Raw genomic sequence first — 21921 nt, 5'->3', positions numbered from 1 at the left:
GTGGGAGAGCGCTGGCAGAATATTTCTGTGAAATGGATGTCAGCTCTGTTCTTTTCCTCATATCAGTTCAGGCATTTGTAGATTTTTGGTGGTGAAAAGCAGAGGACTTGAACAGTGACCTTAACAGCAAAACTGAATGACAACTATCTTGCCAACTAAATATTAGTGCTGCTATGCAAGAATTTTAAGCTAGTAATAATGCAGTCAATTTTCAAAGTCTTAGAATCTGTTTCTCCTATGGATCAATTTTCAAACGGGTCAATGTTCAGATTGCAAGAGATAGCTGGGCTGACTCCTGCTGTCGGTGCTGAGCCAAAATATTCGATGCCGGACCATTGACTGGCATTGAATATCTGGTTTATTTTTGGCTGCTAAGTTGATATTCAACACTGGCTGGCTACGTTTCTAGCAACCAAAGACAAACCAGCTATTTAAGTGCCTGATTTGGTGTGACCTCATCTGGAGTATTGCATTCAATTCTGGTCTCCTTATCTCAAGAAAGATATAGGGCTCCTTTTACGAAGGCACGTTAGTGGTTTAATGCGCGTAATAGCGCACACTAAACTGCCGGCTGTGCTAGCCACTACCGCCTCCTCTTGAGCAGGCGGTAGTTTTTCGGCTAGCGCGGGGATTAGTGCGTGATAAAAAGTCACATGTGTTAAACCTGCTAACGCGCCTTCGTAAAAGGAGCCCATAGTGGAACTAGAAAAGGTTCAAAGAAGAGCGACCAAGCCGATAAAGGGAATGAAACTCTTCTCATATGAGGAAAGACTAAAGAGATTAGGGCTCTTCAGCTTGGAAAAGAGATGGCTGAGGGGAGATATGATTGAAGTCTACAAAATCCTGAGTGGAGTAGAACGGTTACAAGTGGATCGATTTTTCACTCCGTCAAAAATTACAAAGACTAGGGGACACTCGAAGTTACAGGGAAATACTTTTAAAACCAATAAGAGGAAATTTTTTCACTCAGAGAATAGTTAAGCTCTGGAACGCGTTGCCAGAGGATGTGGTAAGAGCGGCTAACATAGCTGGTTTTAAGAAAGGTTTGGACAATTTCCTGGAGGAAAAGTCCATAGTCTGTTATTGAGAAAGACACGGGGGAAGCCACTGCTTGCCCTGGATCGGTAGCATGGAATACTGCTACTCCTTGGGTTTTGGCCAGGTACTAGGGACCTGTATTGGCCACTGTGAGAACGGGCTACTGGGCCTGATGGACCATTGGTCTGACAGCCTATTCTTATGTTCTTATGTGAAACATAGCGTTAGTGCTTGAAATTTTGCAGATAGGCAGCCATTTGCACTGGATATTAGTGTCTGGTCAGCTAAGTGCTATTTGACCAGCCATGAGCCAGCAGCAAAAAATGGTCTTGGTGTATCCTTATACGGGTTTTTCCTCCTCTAAGGCCATTTTTATTGCAGCTTCAAAATGGCAGATTTTCTCTTGTATGTATTAATGGTCATGCATTAATGATGTCATTAGCACATGGTCATTAAATAAAATTACTGCATGAGCGGTAAAGGCTCACCTGGTAATCTTGTGCTAACCAGTTAGCACTTGGTAATGTAGCTGTTCCTGGCTGGTTAAATAGCGCTGAATATCGGGTTGATAGTGCTATGTTGCCTACGTTTTGGAGTTAAGCACCTAAATCAACCCCTTTGAAAACTAACTAGAGTGAAATGGATTTAGTTCATAGCATTTTACAGTTGTAGCTCAAAGCAAGTTATATTCATGTAGAGTAGGTATATTCTTGTCTCGAGAGAGTTTTCAATCTAAGGGAGCCCTTTTTCTAAGCAGCAATATAAAACGGGCTTAGTGCATCCTAACACGAGACTTTTCCATGTGTTAAGCCCATTTATATTACAGCTAGAAAACAGGCCTTTTACTTTTTCCCTTTTTTGATGGTCCCTCAGTGATTTTTCCATTTGCACACAGGACCTGCAAACAAATATTAACAAGGAAGCACATGTTGCCTCCAGAGTGTTCCCATGTTAACTCTGTGTTGACCAGTTAGCATGCGCTAATGTGAATGTGATAGCTGGCTGGTGTTTCCGCTCCCATTCCTTACCCATGTCATGCTTTCTCCTAAATAATAATTCAAGAAAAATAAATAGCACGCACAACCAGAGAAATTACCTCATGACATTTTAGGGCTTAACACACTTTATTAAAGGGCTCGTAAGTTTATACCAGAGACAAAGGAAGGTTAAGTGACTTCCCCATGATCACAAAGACCATTAGGCTACTTCTCCAATCCTAAATTTTTGAGCCTTATCTTAGCAGTCCTTTTACTAAGCTGCAGCAAGAAATGGTCTTGCTGTATCCTTTCATGGGTTTTTCCCTCACTAAGGCCATTTTTATTGCAGCAATTCTTTACAATGGCTGATCTTCTCTTGTATGTATTAATGGTCATGCACTAATGTTGTCATTATCACATGGTCATTAAATAAAATTACTGCATGAACGGTAAGGGCCCATCTGTTAATCCTGTACTAACCAGTTAGCACATAGTAATGTAGCTGTGCTGTTTAGTGCAGGAACGCTCACTTCTGCCCCCTAGCATACCTCCTCAAAAAAAAAAAAAAAAAAAAAATCAAATATTCATTAGCATGTAGATAGCGTGGGCAAATTCGGCAGTGACCATTGGAGCCTATTGCTTCCTGTGGTATGCCATTTTAAGCTGTGTTAGGTGACACCTAACGCAGCTTAGTAAAAGGGTCCTTTAACTAGGTACCTATATTTACAGAATTGGACAATTTACTTTGTAAAAATAATATATTAAAGTTATTAGTCTCTGCAAGGAAAAGGTAATATTAGAGTTACATGTTTAATGAAAGTAACACATTAAGGGCTCCTTTTATTAAACAGCACTAGAGGTTTTTAGAGCGGGCTGGTGAGGTAAATGTTCTGACACTCAAAGAATTCCTATAAGTGTCGGAGCATTTACCTCATCGGCCCTCTCTAAAAACCTCTAGCGTCATTTAATAAACCACAGTGTAAGGTACTGTGAAAGTGATATGTAACTTTTAGTTACTTTGTAATTCTTGGATATAAATAGTTGTTTCAACATGACAAAATTAATTCTAGCAAATGGAAATTCATCCATTATCAAAGAAAATATCTAAACAGAATATGCTCAAATATAAGGGATAGGAACTTGAATGCTGCCTTTTTGTAGTTACACAGCCACATTCAAAGTGATTTACATACAGGTACTCAAGCATTTTCCCTATCTGTCCTGTGGGCTCACAATCTATCTAATATACCTGGGGCAGTGGATAATTAAGTGACTTACCCAGGGTCACAAGGAGCAGCATGGGGTTTGAACCCACACTCTCAGGATGCTAAGGTTGTAGCTCTAACCACTGCACCACATTCTCCACTAGGGATCTAATATAATTAAAGAGATATTTATATCAAATAAGGAAAAAAAAAATGCATATAAGCACTACAGAAATCAAATATTATCTATATTCAGCAGTCCTTGGTATGGCAGCATCAGGCAGAGCCTTCCACTTGTGCCAGTGCCAGGAAAGAAACAAAAACTTGTTCAATCAGATTGGTTTATCATAGGATTCCAGATTTGAAGTGTCAGTTAGAAATAGGTCCAATGACAGTTTTATGATATCAAGGTGCTGTTATTGAAGCATAACACTTGCTAATGTTTTAACTAAATAGTTCCTATTACAATGAAGGAACAATTGCATTTCAAAATGTTTGTCTATCATTCTGCATCTTTTTGGAGTCATAAAGTATTTACCCTTGCTTTAAAAATCAGGGCATTGATATGAAGAAACTGTGATACATTGATTACTTCACAATATTTGTCATTTAGAAACAGGTCTAATTCAGCAGCAACATCACTTCTGTCATTGCCATCGACATTCTGAAAACTGAAGAAGTAATCTTCATCACCACAATCATTACTGGATAAAGCCGCTGGAGTTTGTTCCGACGAAAGCTTCACCATCTTCATTGCTTTGAAAAGAAGTGTTTTGTAATTCATCTTCATTTTGTTGCCTTCAACCCAATAAAGTATAACTGTGGCAGCATAACTGCAGCCAGAATCAAATCTTTGCAGTTCCGATAATAACCAAAATGCTCATTGAGCCCATGTTGAAGTGCACAAAGTAGAGTTGAGACATATTTAAAGTCTCTACCATCTTTAGTCAGCTTCATTTTCAACATGACCAAAGTGGGCAGCAAAAAGCCCAAATAACATTTAATCTCAGTTTATGAGATGCCCAGAGCATCTGCTAATGGATTCATGACACAGCAGTACTTACTTCATTCTGTCTAGTTAAAATTAACAGTTGATTGAATATGTTTTATTTCTTTTTTGGCATTGATACCACTTATCATGTTCAGGTTTGTGGCTTTCCAGACACAACTTGCACCCTAGCATAATGTTGCCAATTAGCATTCAGTCATTATTTTAAAAAAATAGCAAATGAGCCCTTACCAATACGTATTTTGTAGGTGATAAGGACTCATGCACTAATCCTACACTAATTCTACACTAATCAGTTAACATGCAGCAATATAGCTATGCTAACTGACTAGTGAGGAAACATCCACACTCCACCCCCAATCATGCCTCCTCTGTATGCAGTTTGCATGTACAGATGAAAAAATTACTGCAGGACACTGCAGGATATCCCACAATAAGCTCTTATAAGCTACAATAAGCATGTACTAGTGCTTACCATAATTTAGTAAAAGGAGCCCTATGAAAGGTGCAAAGCAGGTAGAGGACAAATACTTATACGAAATTATCAATATATTCAAAGATAATCACTAGGGATGGGTTTTCACAGGCATAAACCTATGAATTAACATGCAATTTGCAGTTTCCAAAATTTGGAGGCGAGGAGGATAGCAGTTTGAGTGCAGAGCTCTTCTCCCTGGACATTCTCACTAAAGATTTTATGATTATTTGAATCCCAAAGTGATTTCAGATGGCTTCAAGAAAACAAATTACACTGGATACTGCTTTTGCTGCAGATGGAAAAAATAAAAGATCAAAACCAAACCCAGTTACACCATCTAAAATGCCTTTGCCTGAACATAAGAACATAAGAATTTGCCTCCACTGGGTCAGACCAGAGGTCCATCGCGCCCAGCAGTCCACACCCGCGGCGGCCCATCAGGTCCATGACCTGTCAGGTTATCTTGATTTAGCCCTATAGCCCATCAGGTCCATGACCTGTCAGGTTATCTTGCTTTAGCCCTATAGCCCCCTTGTTTTTATCTATACTCTTTCCATTTTCATATCTACCCCTATCTGCATCCCTCAATCCCCCTATCCTTCAGGAATCCATCCAATCCCTCTTTGAATCCCCGTAGTGTACTCTGCCTGACCACTTCCTCCTGGCATTGGTTCTAAACTTGTCCCCTTCCAGTTTCTCCGAGTGCCCTCTTGTGCTTGTGGTTCCTCGTAGTTTGAAGAATCTATCCTTGTCTTCCTTCTCCATGCCCTTCATGATCTTGAAAGTTTCTATCATGTCTCCAGCTTGTCCAGCCTGTCAGCGTATGAACAGTCCTCCATACCATTTATCATTTTCATAGCTCTTCTCTGGACCTTCTCAAGTATTGCCATGTCTTTCTTGAGGTCTTTCTATGGATATCCTTGAACAGCTGAGGGTAGGAATAAATAATTTACAGGTAATGATGGAATATAACTCCAAAAAGCTTGATGACAACTCTTTAAAATTAACCTAATTTCAGGAAGAGGTGACAAATTTTAATCAGCAAATTCAAATATCTAATATTAGGTTGGATAATTGTGAGCAGAGAATATCAAGTTGTGAAGCACAGCTGATCCATGCTCAAAAGGATCATAATGCTATCCTTAATTTAACCAAAAAGCTGGAAGATCTGGAAAACTGGGAGAGAAGGAATAATCTCTGGATTTTGGGAGTGCCTGAAAATATTGAAGCTCACTAGAACTATGGCACTAGTTTCAGTAGTCCTTATTCCAGTATAAGTCCAGAACATTTATAAAAAGTGTATATTGGATAAGAATCTTAACCTTGCAGACTCATGAGTAGATAAATGAAAAAGCCTCAGCCCCACCACTCCACCGCTGTAATATCTTGTTACTGCGGGAAGAAATTACATGGTGCAATCATCACTGGCTATTTCATTCATTTATAAGTGCTTTTTGTTTAAATAGTATATTTAAATAAATAATTTATTAGGTAATAGTAAGAAATACTGAGGTTCAGTGTACTTATCTTATGCCAGCTAAACCCTGGGAACATGACCCGACATATTTCACACCGTCTGTGCTGTATCAAGGGTCCCCCGGGTTGCCTATGTCTTCCAATTCTGCCTATGTTTGTAAAAGAGCAAGATCTTCCCGCAGTAACAAGATATTACAGCGGTGGAGTGGTGGGGCTGAGGCTTTTTCATTTATCCACTCATAAGTCTGCAAGGTTAAGATTCTTATCCAGTATACACTTTTTATAATAAATGAAAATATTGAAGGACAGGACATGGTAGGTTTCTTAAAAGACCTTATTCCTAAAGTTCTGACAATTCAGTTTTCTCCACCATTGGAAATAGAAAGTGCTCACAGAATCCCATCCAGGAGGAAAAATATTGCTACTAGACCCAAGCCCATAATTTTAAAGCTTCTACAACATACTCAAATTTTAGAAATATTAAAGATAGCAAAGTTGATTCATAACTGGAGTTTATTGTATGTATTGATTGCTTTTTCAATAAAAATTATTTGAAAAAAAAAAATGACAAAGGCTAAGTTGTCAATTTTTCCCGACTATGCAAAGACCACAGCTGACAGAAGAAGGCTATTTTGGCACTTCACCCCCCAATTAAAACAATTGGGGGCATTATATGGATTATTTTTCCCATCCACAATGAAAGTTACTCACTGCAATAATACAAAATATTATGAAGATCCACTGAAACTACAAGAATATATTGACCAACAAATAAATGGAATGTCCAAAAGACTGGATGAGGTGATTTAATACATATTATGCTTTACTTTTTATTAAGGGCTCTTTTTATGAAGCCGCGTTTAGTGTGCCCTAACCCCTGCGCTAGCCAAAAAATTACCGCCTGCTCAAGAGGAGGTGGTAGCAGCTAGCACGGCCGGCAAATTAGCATGCATTATTACACGCGTTAAACCGCTAACGCGGCTTCATAAAAGGAGCCCTAAGATGTTAAAGTGATAAAGTATTTTTTTTTGCCGCAAACTGTTTAATCAGTTACAATTTGAACTAGGTTCTCTAGTTCTCTTAATGGGAAATCTGAACACTCTAAAGAAGGAAGAATGATCATCATCAAAACGAGGCTTGAAACACTGAAAGCTTCAGGTGCACATAAGAACATAAGAAGCGCCATCTCCGGATCAGACCTTCGGTCCATCAAGTCCGGCGATCCGCACACGCGGAGGCCCTGCTAGGTATTCACCTGGCTTTTTTTTGTAGCCAACCATATCTTTATATGCCTCTCTCAAGGAGATATGCATCTAGTTTGCTTTTGAAGCCTAGGACTGTCGATTCCGCAATAATCTCCCCTGGGAGAGTATTCCAGATGTCAACCACTCTCTGTGTGAAGCAGAACTTCCTGACATTAGTCCTGAACTTGCCCCCCCTTAGCTTCATTTCATGTCCTCTTGTCCGTGTCAAATTGGACATTGTAAATAATCTTCTCTGCTCTATTTTGTCAATTCCTTTCAGTATTTTGAAGGTCTCGATCATATCCCCACGCAGTCTCCTTTTCTCAAGGGAGAACAATCCCAGTGTTTTAAGTCGATCCTCATATTCCAGTTTCTCCATACCCTTCACTAGTTTAGTTGCTCGTCTCTGCACCCTCTCCAGCAGTTTTATATCCTTCTTTAGGTAGGGAGACCAATGTTGGACGCAGTATTCCAAGTGGGGTCTGACCATTGCCCTATAAAGCGGCATTATAACTTTCTCCGATCTACTCGAGATTCCTTTCTTTATCATGCCCAACATTCTATTTGCCTTATTTGCCGCTGCCGCGCATTGTGCCGACGGCTTCAGGGTCCTATCTATCAGTACACCCAGATCCCTTTCTTGTTCACTTTTCCCCAGAGTTGCACCTGACATTCTGTACTCGTATTCCTTATTTTTACTGCCTAAATGCATTACCTTGCATTTCTCCACGTTGAACTTCATCTGCCATTTCTCCGCCCATTTTTCTAACCGACACAAATCGCTCTGGAGTTCCTCACTGTCCTCCTGCGATCTGATTGCCCGGCAGAGTTTTGTGTCGTCTGCAAACTTGATGATCTCACTGGATGTTCCATTTTCCAGGTCATTGATATAAATATTAAAAAGGATCGGCCCAAGTACCGAGCCCTGGGGCACACCACTAGTCACTCTCTCCCAGTCGGAGAACTTCCCATTTATGCCCACTCTCTGCTTTCGGTTTTCCAGCCATTTGCCTATCCATCTTTGTATATCTCCCTCTATGCCATGGCTTTGTAGCTTCCTGAGAAGTCTTTCGTGTGGAACTTTGTCAAATGCTTTCTGGAAGTCCAAGTATATTATGTCCACCGGCTTTCCACTATCAATTTGCTTGTTCACGGTCTCAAAGAATTGGAGTAAATTCGTCAGACACGATTTCCCTTTCCTGAATCCATGTTGACTGGGTTTCATCAAGTCGTGTGTGTCCAAGTGCTGAACTATGCTATCCTTGATCAGTGATTCAATCATCTTGCCAGGGACAGACGTAAGACTCACAGGTCTATAGTTGCCCGGTTCTCCTCTCGATCCTTTTTTGAAAATTGGCGTGACGTTCGCTTTCCTCCAGTCGTCTGGTATCTGACCAGTTCTGATTGACAGGTTTGCAAGTTTTTGCAATAACTCTCCAATTTCAATCTTCAATTCCTTCAAGACTCTCAGGTGAATTTCATCCGGTCCAGGGGATTTGTCACTTTTAAGTTTGTCGATCTGGTAGTATATCTGATCTAAGTTCACTTCGACTGTGGTGAGGCTGTCCTCTATTTCTCCTGTAAACAGTTTCTCCTCTTCAGGTATTGTTGAGGTGTCCTCCTTCGTAAAGACGGACGCAAAGAAGGAATTTAGTTTGTCTGCGATTTGTTTATCTTCCTTGATGTACCCTTTTCTTCCCTTGTCGTCCAGGGGTCCCACTGCCTCTTTTGCAGGTTTTTTCCCTTTCACGTATCTAAAGAAGGGCTTGAAGTTTTTGGCCTCCCGGGCTATTTTTTCCTCATAGTCCTGTTTTGCTTCCCTCACCGCCTTGTGACATTTCTTCTGTTCATCTTTATGTTTGTTCCAGGCTTCGGTTGTCTTCGTGCATTTCCATTTTTTGAAAGAGTCCTTCTTTACCTTTATGGCTTCCTTCACCTGTATGGTAAGCCATGCCGGTTCTCCTTTGCCTTTAGTTCTCCGATCTTTGGAAATCCTCGGAATGTAGAGATCTTGTGCTTCTGCAATAGTATTTTTCAATAGGCACCATGCCTGATCTACTGTTTCAAGTTTGTCCACCATCTTCTCGAGTCGTTTTGTTACCATGGCTCTCATGCAATCGTATTTACCCTTTTTAAAGTTTAAGGTGGTGGTTAAGGTTTTGACATGTTTCCCTTTCCCGATGTCAAGTTTAAAGTTGATTACATTGTGATCACTCGTTCCCAGTGGAACCATGACTTCTACTTCTGTTATCGGTCCAGTGAGACCATTTAGGACCAAGTCCAAGGTGGCGTCGCCTCTTGTCGGCTCTTTTACCATTTGCTCCAGGAAGCAATCCCCTAGCACCTCCAGGAACTTGGCCTCCTTGCCGCAGTTGGAGGCTCCTAGTTTCCAGTCTATTCCTGGGAAATTGAAGTCTCCCAATATAACTACATTGCCTGTCTTGCATACTTGTTTGATTTCCTCCATCATTTCTGAGTCAGTGACTTCCGCCTGTCCTGGGGGACGATAGTAAAGGCCAATTTTTATATCTGCGCCATTGCGACCAGGAATTTTGATCCAGAGGGACTCCAGCTTCTCTTTCCTGTCTGTTGTAATCATTCCAACAGAATCTATTCCTTCCTTAACATATAGGGCAATACCTCCACCTTTCTGCCCTTCTCGATCTCTTCTATATAGTTTGTATCCCTGTAGTACTGTGTCCCATTTGTTTTCTTCATTCCACCATGTTTCTGTTATGCCAATGATATCCATGTTCTCATGTCTTGCTATCGTCTCTAGTTCTCCCATTTTGTTTCCTAGACTTCTAGCATTTGTATACATACATCTAAGTTCCCTTCGTGTTACCTTTTTGGACCTTCTACTCTTGGCTGTCCTTACAGTTTCATTTACGGTATCCTTTACTGCTCCTGTGTTATCTCCCATGTTTGCTGTGTGTTAAATATCCTTTGATATCTGGCGGATGTACAGACCAAGTGATGTCAACATGCTGAGGAGCAGATAATTCCTAGAGAGTGGTATGTAAATGGACACTGAGCAGCAGAAATAAGGACTTTGGATTTCATGTCTGTGGTAAGTTGCTGGTTTCACTTCCAGGTTGGGCTCCGGATATGCTGCCCGGAGTGACGTCCTTTGGACGAATTATGCTGTTCTACTATTGCTGCCTGGCCTGGGCTTTCGGCCACCTCGTCACTGCTTTGCAGCAATTATCTAAAATATATTCTGAAAGCAGAAAAGGTTGGGATTCCATCTCTTTTCATCCTTCTGGAGATTTTATAATGTTGATACCCACCATCCTACACTATGACTGTGATCCCATTGCTGAATGATGAGCTGGAGCTGAATAGTGATCTGGTACTATGGTAGCAGTTCTGGGTCAGCATGGTCTGGCGGCAGGCGGCAGCGAGCACAGCAGTGCTGAAGAGGATCCTGGAATTACATAGTAACATAGTAACATAGTAGATGACGGCAGATAAAGACCTGAATGGTCCATCCAGTCTGCCCAACCTGATTCAATTTAATTTTTTTTTTTTCTTATTTTTTTAATTTTTCTTCTTAGCTATTTCTGGGCAAAAATCAAAGCTTTACCCGGTACTGTGCTTGGGTTCCAACTGCCAAAATCTCTGTTAAGACTTACTCCAGCCCATCTACACCCTCCCAGCCATTGAAGCCCTCCCCTGCCCATCCTCCTCCAAACGGCAATACACAGACACAGACCGTACAAGTCTGCCCAGTAACTGGCCTAGTTCAATCTTTAATATTATTTTCTGATTCTAAATCTTCTGTGTTCATCCCACGCTTCTTTGAACTCAGTCACAGTTTTACTCTCCACCACCTCTCTCGGGAGCGCATTCCAGGCATCCACCACCCTCTCCGTAAAGTAGAATTTCCTAACATTGCCCCTGAATCTACCACCCCTCAACCTCAAATTATGTCCTCTGGTTTTACCATTTTCCTTTCTCTGGAAAAGATTTTGTTCTACGTTAATACCCTTTAAGTATCTGAACGTCTGAATCATATCTCCCCTGTCTCTCCTTTCCTCTAGGGTATACATATTCAGGGCTTCCAGTCTCTCCTCATACGTCTTCTGGCGCAAGCCTCCTATCATTTTCGTCGCCCTCCTCTGGACCGCCTCAAGTCTTCTTACGTCTTTCGCCAGATACGGTCTCCAAAACTGAACACAATACTCCAAGTGGGGCCTCACCAATGACCTGTACAGGGGCATCAACACCTTCTTCCTTCTACTGACTACGCCTCTCTTTATACAGCCCAGAATCCTTCTGGCAGCAGCCACTGCCTTGTCACACTGTTTTTTCGCCTTTAGATCTTCGGACATTATCACCCCAAGGTCTCTCTCCCCATCCATGCATATCAGCTTCTCTCCACCCAGCATATACGGTTCCTTCCTATTATTAATCCCCAAATGCATTACTCTGCATTTCTTTGCATTGAATTTTAGTTGCCAGGCATTAGACCATTCCTCTAACTTTTGCAGATCCTTTTTCATATTTTCCACTCCCTCTTCGGTGTCTACTCTGTTACAAATCTTGGTATCATCTGCAAAAAGGCACACCCTTCCTTCTAACCCTTCAGCAATGTCACTCACATACATATTGAACAGGATTGGCCCCAGCACCGAACCCTGAGGGACTCCACTAGTCACCTTTCCTTCCTTCGAGCGACTTCCATTAACCACCACCCTCTGGCGTCTGTCCGACAGCCAGTTTCTGACCCAGTTCACCACTTTGGGTCCTAACTTCAGCCCTTCAAGTTTGTTCAACAGCCTCTTATGAGGAACTGTATCAAAGGCTTTGCTGAAATCCAAGTAAATTACATCTAGCATATGTCCTCGATCCAGCTCTCTGGTCACCCAATCAAAAAATTCAATCAGGTTCGTTTGGCACGATTTACCTTTTGTAAAGCCATGTTGCCTCGGATCCTGTAACCCATTAGATTCAAGGAAGTACACTATCCTTTCTTTCAGCAACACTTCCATTATTTTTCCAACAACTGAAGTGAGGCTCACCGGTCTGTAGTTTCCTGCTTCATCCCTGTGACCACTTTTATGAATAGGGACCACATCCGCTCTCCTCCAATCCCCAGGAATCACTCCCGTCTCCAGAGATTTGTTGAACAAGTCTTTAATAGGACTCGCCAGAACCTCTCTGAGCTCCCTTAGTATCCTGGGATGGATCCCGTCTGGTCCCATCACTTTGTCCACCTTCAGTTTTTCAAGTTGCTCATAAACACCCTCCTCCGTGAACGGCGCAGAATCTACTCCATTTTCTCGTGTAACTTTGCCAGACAATCTCGGTCCTTCTCCAGGATTTTCTTCTGTGAACACAGAACAGAAGTATTTGTTTAGCACATTTGCTTTCTCCTCATCACTCTCCACATATTTGTTCCCAGCATCTTTTAGCCTAGCAATTCCATTTTTTATCTTCCTCCTTTCACTAATATATCTGAAAAAATTTTTATCTCCCTTTTTTACATTTTTAGCCATTTGTTCTTCCGCCTGTGCCTTTGCCAAACGTATCTCTCTCTTGGCTTCTTTCAGTTTCACCCTGTAGTCCTTTCTGCTCTCCTTTTCTTGGGTTTTTTTATATTTCATGAATGCCAACTCTTTCGCCTTTATTTTCTCAGCCACTAGGTTGGAGAACCATATCGGCTTCCTTTTTCTCTTGTTTTTATTGATTTTCTTCACATAAAGGTCCGTAGCCATTTTTATCGCTCCTTTCAGCTTAGACCACTGTCTTCCCACTTCTCTTATGTCCTCCCATCCTAACAGCTCTTTCTTCAGGTACTTTCCCATTGCATTAAAGTCCGTACGTTTGAAATCTAGGACTTTAAGTATCGTGCGTCCGCTCTCCACTTTAGCCGTTATATCAAACCAAACCGTTTGATGATCGCTACTACCCAGGTGAGCACCCACTCGAACATTAGAGATACTCTCTCCATTTGTGAGGACCAGATCCAATATCGCTTTTTCCCTTGTGGGTTCCATCACCATTTGTCTGAGCAGAGCCTCTTGAAAGGCATCCACAATCTCCCTACTTCTTTCCGAGTCCGCAGACGGAACATTCCAGTCCGCATCCGGCAGGTTGAAATCTCCCAACAGCAGAACCTCCTCTTTCCTTCCAAACTTTTGGATATCCACAATCAGATCCTTATCAATTTGCTGCGATTGAGTCGGAGGTCTGTAGACTACACCCACGTAGATAGAAGTTCCATCTTCTCTTTTCAGAGCAATCCATATTACTTCTTCCTCTCCCCAGGTCCCTTGCATTTCGGTCGCTTGGATATTGATCTTTACATAGAGAGCTACTCCTCCACCTTTATGACCATCTCTGTCCTTTCTAAAAAGATTATATCCCGGTATGTTAAGTTTTGTGACTATGGTGGCGGTGGCAACAGTCAGGGGTAGGAGGCACTCCCAGACCTGGCCGGTCAGTACGCCAGGGGCAGCGGGCTCAGAAGAAAGGAATTCCATCGTCTTCTCGATACCCAGATGCGAGGTGAAGATTGACATCAGTAAAGTGGAGTCATGCAGCATGAAAGATGATTAAGATTTCCTACCTCCCAAGCAGATCAAGGATCTTGATGCCAAGAAGCCAGAGGACTGAGACAAGCGGGTCATGATTGATGATTCAGAGGACACAAAGCCAGAGGATTGGGACAAGCCTGAGCACAATTCTGGTCCTGATGAGGTGAAACCAGAAGTCTGATATGAGGAAATGGACGGAGAAGGAATACCTTATATGTTTCAGATCTCAGAGCATAAGGGTGAATGGTAATGAGAATAGAGTCAGTGTAATTTAGTATAATAGTATCTGACTAATAGCATGTATGAACATACTCATTTAATAAGATTGAGGTCAGGAATTCTAATTTATGTGGATTTTCATGTCAGTATTAATTGTTATTTTATTTTCTTTAAAATATGCTTTATAGAATAAAGTTCTACATAACAACTTATTTAATTGTTTAATTTAGCTAAGATAGAAATTGAAGTACAGTGGTACCTTGGATTACGAGCATAATCCGTTCCAGGAGCATGCTCGTAATCCAAAATGCTCGTTTATCAAAGCGAGTTTCCCCATAGAAAATAATGGAAACTCGCTTTGATACATTCCCACCTCCCCCCCCCGATAACCGGCATCGCTCCCCCCCTCGCAAAGGCCCCCTCACTCAAATCACTCCCCCCTCCGCGTGAACTGCGAGAGGGAGAATTAGAAGTCTTTGAGCATGCGCAGGCAGGCAGAAGCTGGAAGCCAGAAGATCGTCTAGGCACAAGATCTGTGCATGCGCTAGATGGGGGGGGGGGAATTTAAGTTGTTTGGGCGGGGGTGCCGGTTGGAGCGAAGGGGCCTTTGCGAGGGGGGGAGCGATGCCGGTTATCAGGGGGGGGGGGGTGCTCGCAAATCGAGTCAACACTCGGTTTGCGAGTCAAAAGTTTGCTGAGTGTTTTGTTCGTCTTGCAAAACACACGCAAACCGGGTTACTTGCAAACCGAGGTTTGACTGTATTTATCTTGTTTATAGACTTGATAACAGTTAGATAATTTAAAAGGGAAAGAAAAAGAGAAAGAAAGGGAAAGGGAAAGAACAAAAAGATACAATAAAAAGAGTGAAAATGCATAAATAACATGAGTAGACTGTATGAATGTATGTGAATGATAAGAAGATTTGTTGGCTTTTGGGTAATTCCGAAAGCAATTAGAAATACAACATTTTTCATTATATCAATATTACGAAGATAAAGAAGCATGCTTAATCTTGAATATAAAGGAGAAGCCTAGGGTCTGGTTATGTAAATTTATGTATGGAATAGTTTTGAAGTAGAATAACTGGGAATATAGGTTCAAAATATGAGTGGTGAATGAGTTAATATGGAGGTGGGTAAGAATGGTAAGATAATAGGTTTCGTTTATGGAATGAATGGTGAATGAATTTAAATAAATTTAAATAAGAATTTTATTGAATTCATGAATTTTGATTCTTTTGGCATTGTAATGATGCATTTAATAAGAGTTAGATAGTTAAAAGGATATACAAAATAAAGAGGGAAAGATATGAATTGTATGAGTATATTTATGAAAGGGATGCTTAAGGTATGGTGAATATTTATTTCTACTATGGTTTTAATTTTATTCTATATATTTCAAAGGTTTACCACTGCTAGAACATAATATGACAATTGATTAATATAGAGGCAGTAAATAGTTTAATTCAGTGGTTCCCAACCCTGTCCTGGAGGACCACCAGGCCAGTCGGGTTTTTGGGATAGCCCTAATGAATTTGCATGGGGCAGATTTGCATGCCTTTCACCTCCATTATATGCAAATATCTCTCATGAATATTCATTAGGGCTATCCCAAAAACCCTACTGGCCTGGTGGTCCTCCAGGACAGGGTTGGGAACCACTGGTTTAATGAAATTTTAATTACTGAAGGGGATATAGAATGGTCATCAGAATACTAAGATACTTATCATTGAAATATCTTTCTTAAGGGAATTTGTTGAGGGAATTTATAGAGTGTCTAGGGAGGGAGGGTGGTCACTAGCTGTCATGAATGCACCCAAGTTTATGAGGTATTATATGGGGGGATTGGGATGGGAGGGGTTTATATTGGGTCCTTGGATGTGTGGGAAACTTTTATCTTGTTATATGTTTATAGGGAAAATAGTAGAACATTTAACATGGTATAATCAATTAAAATGGCTTTAAAAATATTTTCCTTGAACGTCAATGGGCTCAACCATCCAATTAAAAGGAAAAAACCATTAATTTCTTAAAACAGCAGGGAGCGGATATATACTTTATACAGGAAACTCACCTATCTGCCATTGAATCGAGGAAGTTGGAAGGAGGATGGGTTGGAGAGAGGGAACTAAATATTGATGGTGACATTTAGGTAACTTTATTCTTCATTTATATTATATATTATGCTACTATTAATTGTAGGAAATCTGAAAATCTTGAATGATATATGTTACTTGTACAGATAATAGTGCATTGTATGTAACATCTACTGTTCTTTTATTTGTTTGGCACTGTTTTAGATTAAAAATCAATAAAGATTAAAAAAAAAAAAGCATCAGATTACTGCATCTCAATGGCCACGAATCTGGACTTGGAGGATGAGGTGTACGGTGTCAGTATTTATGAGACAAACATGGTTTTTTTTTATTACATAGAGCATTTTGGACCCCAGTTTGTTTACAGAAATTAGATCTTGAAGCTGGGACTTTGGATCATTTACTATTTTATTGTCCCTTGATACTTAAATTTTGGAGATCCATTTGGGATCAAGTGAACAAAATATTAGAAAATCCAGTGGCATTGACATACGATACCATCCTATTTGGTACGTTAAAGAGGGCTAAAAGCCAAATATCTGCCCAAAATAACAAACTTCTCTATATGACGACAGGGGTTGCCATACAACTCATTTTGAGGAATTGGAAGAATTGTGATAGATTTAATCAGTGTTTTTCAACCTTTTTACACCTATGGACTGGCAGAAATAAAAGAATTATTCTGTGGACTGGCATATGGACCGGTGGTTGAAGAACACTGGGCTAAGTCGTGGGCAAGACCCCGCCCATCTCTACCCAATCTCCACCCCCAGACCCTGCCCCCATAATAGTACTAATTGTAACACTATTTTTTTCCATTCATTTTTCACAGATACACAATATAATCTTATTAACAACACATAATGCTTAACCACAAAATTAACACAAAGCACACTGACAGCAGATGTAAATTCTCAAAATTGACATAATTCAATCACTAAATTCAAAAATAAAATTATTTCCCCCTACCTTTGTTTTCTCCCTCCCTCTATGCTATGCCTTACCTTCTGGCCTGCTCCCACCTAACCATTTTATGCCGCCCTGGTATTATCTTCTGGTCGGCTCCCTCTTCCTTACTGATGCAGTGCACAAATCTGTGGGCAGCAGCTCCTTGCGCATCCCGTGCCTCATCTGGAAGCCTTCCCTCTAACATTGCAACGTCAGAGAGAAGGCTTCCGGTTTAGGTGCAGGACACGTGTAGGAGCCACTGCCTGTGGCTTTGTGCACTGAATCAGTGAAGAAGAGGGAGCTGGCTCGAAGATAACGCTGCATCGATCGCACCGTGGACCGGCGGTTCAAGAACACTGTTTTGGACCTGATGCACATGTTGGCCCTGTGGACCAGCAGGAAATTTCTGTGGACCGGCACCAGTCCACGGACCGATGGTTGAAGAACACTGGATTAAATTACACTTTCTGGTGGGAAACTCTCTGTTATACTTTTAAAATGGAATGTTCAATGGCCGTACAACTTGGACGGTATAAGAAATTTATGGATGTTTGGGAACCATTGACTAAATTCTGTAAGGATGATAATTGATTTTATTTTATCGACCCTTAAGTATACACATCCAGGGTGGGTGGGAGGGGGGAGGATTTTGCATTGGAATTTCATTCGGGGAATTTATAGAGGTTTCCTGTACGTTTGTACTTTTTCTGATTATTTGATGGGGGGTAATGGTTGTACATTAATGTCTGTAAGTTAATGTGCATTTCGTGTAATCTTATGTATATTGAAATTGTTTGTTTGCACTATGGTAGTTTGGAAATTTAATAAAGATTTACAAAAAAAAACATGCAATTTGCACATCAATGAAAGCTCTTATATGCTTATAATGCATGCTACCCCCCCCCAAAAAAAAAAAGTGTAAAAAGAAATACATGAAAATTGCCAGAACACTGTTTAAAGCAAAAAGTAGTCAAATTTAGGGCTCCTTTTACTAAGCTGCGATAGCGGTTTTAGCGCACAGAATTGCCACGCACAGCTAGACACTAATGCCACCATTGAGCTGGTGTTAGTTCTAGCCACGTACTGTGGGGTTAGTGTGCGCTAATATTCTGCACGCGCTAAAAACGCTTAGTACAAGGAGCCCATAGGCTCTCTTTTACTAAGCCGCAGTAGACATTTCTACCCCGGCCTGGAACGCTAAATGCTCCGACGATTATGCGAATACTACGAGTGGCAGAGCACTTAGCACTTCGGGCTGCAGTAGCAAAAAGAGGGGGGAGGACATTTGCCTATGAACACTTCTTCTAACCACAGAGAATGTAAACTGCTGGCATAGCTGGTAGAATCAGAAGGGCAGATTACTTGATTCATGTTTGAGCAATTGTTAGGGACAAGCAGTGATGTCATAGGATGGAGAAGAGTACAACTTTAGGTCAGGAATCTATCCAATAACATCAGTGTGAGGCAGGCAAACATCTTAATTCCTGTACTGCAAATAAAACCCGTGGAGGGGCATAATTTTTAAAAAACGTCTAAGTCCCCTTTTGGCCTAAGGCCTTAAACATTGAAAGTAGAAGCAGGGAAAATGTCCATTATAAAAAAAACCGTCCAAAAGGAGGGTTTTTATTGATAATGGCCTGCCTCTACATTCAGCTGTTTAAATGCCCAGACCACCACACTTATACCATATAATCAACCTAAAAAAAGCCTAAGCCCCAAACGTCCCATACAAGGGCTTTTAGGCGAAGGTGTCAAAAACAACACCGGTTACAGAATCCACCCCCCCCCCCGACGACATTGGGGCAAGAAGGAGCCCAAGCCCTCTTGCCCCAGCGGCACCCCGACTCCTCAACTACGTTCAGGACAAGAGGGAGCCCAAGTCCTCTTGCCCCGCGATCCCAACCCCCATCCCCCCCCCCCCGGGCCGAGTACGTTGGGGCCAGGAGGGAGCCCAAGCCCTCCTGGAATGGTGATCTCCCCCCTCCCCCACCACGATCCGGCCAGGAGGGTGCCCAAGCCCTCCTGGCCCGTGACACCCTCTAACCCCCCCCCCCCAGTAAAATACGGGCAGGAGGAATTCCAGGCCCTCCTGCCCTTGACGCAACCCCCCCACAACTGCCCCCCTAACCCCCAATCGGTCACCCCTGCTGGCCCGCGACCCCCTCATCAACCCCACGACCCCCCCACTCCCCTTCCCCATATCTTACAAAATGTTGGTCGGACGGACGGGTGCCAAGCCCATCCCTCAGACCAGTCATCTCCGAATGGCTGGCCTTAGGGCCTGATTGGTCCAGTTGGCTCAAACCCCGCCCACAGGTGGGGCTTGAGGTGCCTGGGCCAACCGGAATCAGCCCAGTTGTCTTAGGCCCCTCCTGTGGGCGGGGCCTTAGGCACATGGACCCAACCAGTCTGCACTGATGATTACCCCCAAGTCCCGTTCCTCTGAAGTCCTAGCTAGCGTTTCTCCATTCAAGGAGTATGTTCTGCATGGATTTCCGCTGCCGAGATGCATGACCTTACATTTATTAGCGTTGAAGCCCAGCTGCCATGTCGAGGACCAGTTTTCCAACGTGATCAGATCCTGCGTCATACTGTCCTTGAGGTTGCTTTCACTTACTATGTTACACAGTTTGGCGTTGTCGGCAAACAGTGATACTTTACCCTGAAGCCCCCGGGTCAGGTCTCTTATGAATATGTTAAAAAGGGATGGTCCCAGGACTGAGCCCTGCGGCACTCCGCTAGTCACCTCCGAAGTCTCAGAGAGGGTGCCGTTGACCACCACCCTCTGAAGTCTTCCACTCAGCCAATCATTGACCCATGCAGTTAGTTTCTCACCCAACCCCATCGATTTCATCTTGTTTAATAGTCTACGGTGTGGGACACTGTCGAAAGCTTTACTGAAATCCAAGTATACTATGTCCAGAGCCTCTCCTGAGTCTAGTTTTCCTGTCACCCAATCAAAGAAGCTTATAAGATTAGATTGGCATGACCTGCCTCTTGTGAATCCATGTTGACAGGGATCCCTTAGATTCCCTTCATCCAATATTGAGTCTAATTTACCTTTGAGTAGAGTTTCCATGAGTTTACACACTATTGATGTGAGACTCACTGGTCTGTAGTTCGCTGCCTCTGCTCTGCAACCCTTTTTGTGCAGAGGAACGACGTTTGCTGTTTTCCAGTCCAGGGGTACTCTCCCTGTACTTAGGGAGAGATTGAAGAGCATGGCTAACGGTTTCCCCAGAACATCGCCTAGTTCCCTGAGCACTCTTGGATGCAACTCGTCCGGTCCCATGGCTTTGTTCACCTTGAGTCCTGACAGTTCTCTGTAAACATCAGCTGGTGTGAACTTAAAATTCTGAAATGGGTCTTCCTTGCTTTGCATTGCTTCCAGCTGTGGCCCGTGTCCTGGTGCCTTGCAGGTAAAGACCGAGCAGAAGTAATCATTCAGTAGTTTGGCTTTTTCAGAATCTGTTTCCACATAATTCCCGTCTGGCGTTCTAAGGCGTACTATCCCGTTTGCGTTCTTTTTCCTGTCACTAATGTACCTGAAGAATGATTTGTCCCCTTTCTTGATGTTCTTCGCTAGAGTTTCTTCCATTCGAAGTTTGGCCTCCCTAACTGCCGTTTTGACCGCTGCAGACTTTATCCTGTATTCAATGTTTGCTTCTTTTTCCCCGGTGCGTTTGTACAAGAGAAATGCTCTTTTCTTCTCCTTGACGAGGCGCGAGACCTTATCAGTGAACCATTGGGGTTTCTTTCTTCTTTGTTGTTTAGTTACTGATTTTATGTAGCGGATAGTTGCCTCATGAAGGGTCGATTTCAAGGTTGACCACATAACCTCCACATTATCCGTTCCTTCTTGAACCTGAAGCGTCTGATGGACGAAGTCTGCCATTTGTGCAAAGTCAGCACCCCGGAAGTTGAGTACCCTTGTTTTTGTTTGTGATCTAGGAAAGCCTTTCCTAAGGTTAAACCATACCATGTTATGGTCACTGGTGGCTAGCGGTTCTCCCATCGAGATCTCCGAGACACTTTCCCCGTTCGTAAGTACCAGGTCCAGGATGGCCTGGGCTCTAGTGGGCTCTAGTACCAATTGTTTGAGCCGTACTCCCCTTATGGACGTCAATATCCTCCTGCTATCACAAGTTGTCGCTGAGAGTGTGTTCCAGTCTACATCAGGCATGTTGAAGTCCCCCAATAGAACAACATCCCCCCGTAAGGTGATATTTTCAATGTCATCAATTAAATCAGCGTCCTTGAGCTCCGACTGTCTTGGAGGTCTGTGCACTACACCAAGGTACAGGCATTTTTCTCCGCCTCTGGCCAGGTTTACCCAGATGGATTCCCCAGTATACTTGACATCCGTGATCCTGGTTGTTTTGATGTTTTCTTTGGGGTAAAGTGCTACCCCTCCTCCTAACTTACCCTTTCTGTCTTGCCGAATCAGGTTGTATCCTGGTATAGTTATATCCCACCCGTGAGAGTCTGTGAACCATGTTTCGGAAATCGCTACTATGTCTAGGTCTGCATTAACTATTTCTGTTTCCAGTTCTAGAAATTTGTTCCCCAGGCTGCGTGCGTTAACATACATAGCTCTCCACTCTTTTTGTTTATTTAGCTCATGTAGAGAGCAACCCATTTGAGTTAAAGTGTCCCCTAGCGATTCTTTTGCAGTAAGGGTACTTACCTT

At 42.3% G+C, this 21921-nt stretch overlaps 1 long non-coding RNA gene across 1 annotated transcript in view; it reads left to right on the top strand.

Annotated features, from left to right (window-relative positions):
- LOC117358119 overlaps positions 1-3943 on the top strand; it is a 118989-nt gene extending 115046 nt beyond the window's left edge. Inside the window, exon 3 of the long non-coding RNA XR_004538943.1 lies at positions 3834-3943. This is a non-coding gene — a long non-coding RNA (uncharacterized LOC117358119). The remainder of the gene's footprint in view (positions 1-3833) is intronic.
- Positions 3944-21921: the final 17978 nt, after the last annotated feature.

Source organism: Geotrypetes seraphini, chromosome 3 (genome assembly GCF_902459505.1).
Source record: "Geotrypetes seraphini chromosome 3, aGeoSer1.1, whole genome shotgun sequence".
NCBI lineage: Eukaryota > Metazoa > Chordata > Amphibia > Gymnophiona > Dermophiidae > Geotrypetes > Geotrypetes seraphini.
This window is presented reverse-complemented; position numbering and strand designations above follow the sequence as displayed.